The sequence below is a fragment of the Otolemur garnettii genome, unplaced genomic scaffold (assembly GCF_000181295.1).
Source record: "Otolemur garnettii isolate 467f Iridium unplaced genomic scaffold, OtoGar3 scaffold00320, whole genome shotgun sequence".
NCBI classification, from domain to species: domain Eukaryota; kingdom Metazoa; phylum Chordata; class Mammalia; order Primates; family Galagidae; genus Otolemur; species Otolemur garnettii.
The window spans coordinates 19,837-21,224 of record NW_003852715.1 but is presented as its reverse complement, the minus strand read 5'-3'; the positions used below and the strand labels follow the sequence as shown (position 1 = coordinate 21,224).

The 1,388-nt window shown below is 42.1% G+C and overlaps 1 pseudogene; it reads right to left on the bottom strand.

Moving 5' to 3' along the window:
• Positions 1-943: 943 nt before the first annotated feature.
• LOC100966435 overlaps positions 944-1,388 on the bottom strand; it is a 1,593-nt pseudogene continuing 1,148 nt past the window's right edge.

Genomic DNA, 1,388 nt, shown 5'->3' with positions numbered 1-1,388 from the left:
TACAGTTGGAAGATAGACATAGAGAAAAATTGACAAGCTGCAGCTGGACAAAACAACAGAATGCTATTGGACTATGTTGGCCATTTCATATCAATTAAGCACATAAGCTAACAGGTTTACACACATCTGCTGGTTTAGTACAACTGACTTCCTTGCATTTGCTTAAATGTATACAACAATCAACAGGTATATATAAAGTCCTAAGAAAAATAATGCCACTTAAAAATCAACATTGGAGCCTTGGCACCCATAGCTCAGTGATTACCATGCCAGCCAAATGTACCAAGGCTGGCAGGTTCGAACCTGGCCCAGGCCAGCTAAACAACAATGACAACTTTAACAAAAAATAGCTGGGTGTTATGGTTAGCGCCTGTAGTCCCAGCTACTTGTTGGGCTGAGGCAAGAGAATCACTTAGGACCAAGACTTTGAGGTTACTGTGAGCTGTGATGCCACGACACTCTACCAAAGGTGACAAAGTGAGATTCTGTCCCCCAAAAAACAAAAAATCAACATTGTTCACTAATTAAAACAATATTAAGGGTGGTGCCTGTGGGTCAGTGGGCAGGGTGCCAGGCCCATATACTGAAGGGGGAAGGTTTAAACCAGGCCCAGGCCAAACTGCAACAACAAAAAAATAGCCGGACATTGTGATGGGAGACTGTAGTCTACTTTTTTTTTTTATGACAAGTAGGAGGCTTAGATTTGAAGCGATACTGTAGAGTACACTTCTTGGAAGCTGTGTAGTTATATACAGGGCAATTGAACTGCACTGGGCTAACAAGGAACTCTGCCTATTTTTTGCAGTTGCTTCTGTCGGCTGTTTTGTAGCCACAGTGTGGGCAGTTAAGAAGTTTAGGCCCATTGTGAGCCTGTCTTGGATGGTGAGTTACTTCATTTTAATTAGAGGCCACGTAACTGCACTGGTCATATCTAAATGGCTTCTCATTTAAATGAGTACACATGTCTAGTTAGATGAGTCTTTGAGAACTTGAGTAAGGACAAAGTTCACATTTATATGGGTGTTCTGTATGAGTTCTAAGATGCTGAGCGTAATTGTTTTTCTGTCTGAAAAATAGTTGCATTCCCCACACGTTGGAAAATGGTTTCTCCAGTGTTTCCTCCAGTGATACTCACTAACTGTTATATATGTACAGATGATGCACTTACAGACTCGCTTGTTACCCCCAGCTCTGGTGTAGTGTTTCAGATGTGCAGTAGAGTGATCATATCAATTAGTATTGTAGTCATAGTGGTCACAGTTAATGGGCCCGTAAGAGGAATCTCCCAATTTTTTTTGGAGACAGAACCTCAAGCTGTCACCCTGGGTAGAGTGGTGTGGTGTCACAGCTGATAGCAATTCCTGGGCTTATGCGATTCTCTTGCCTCA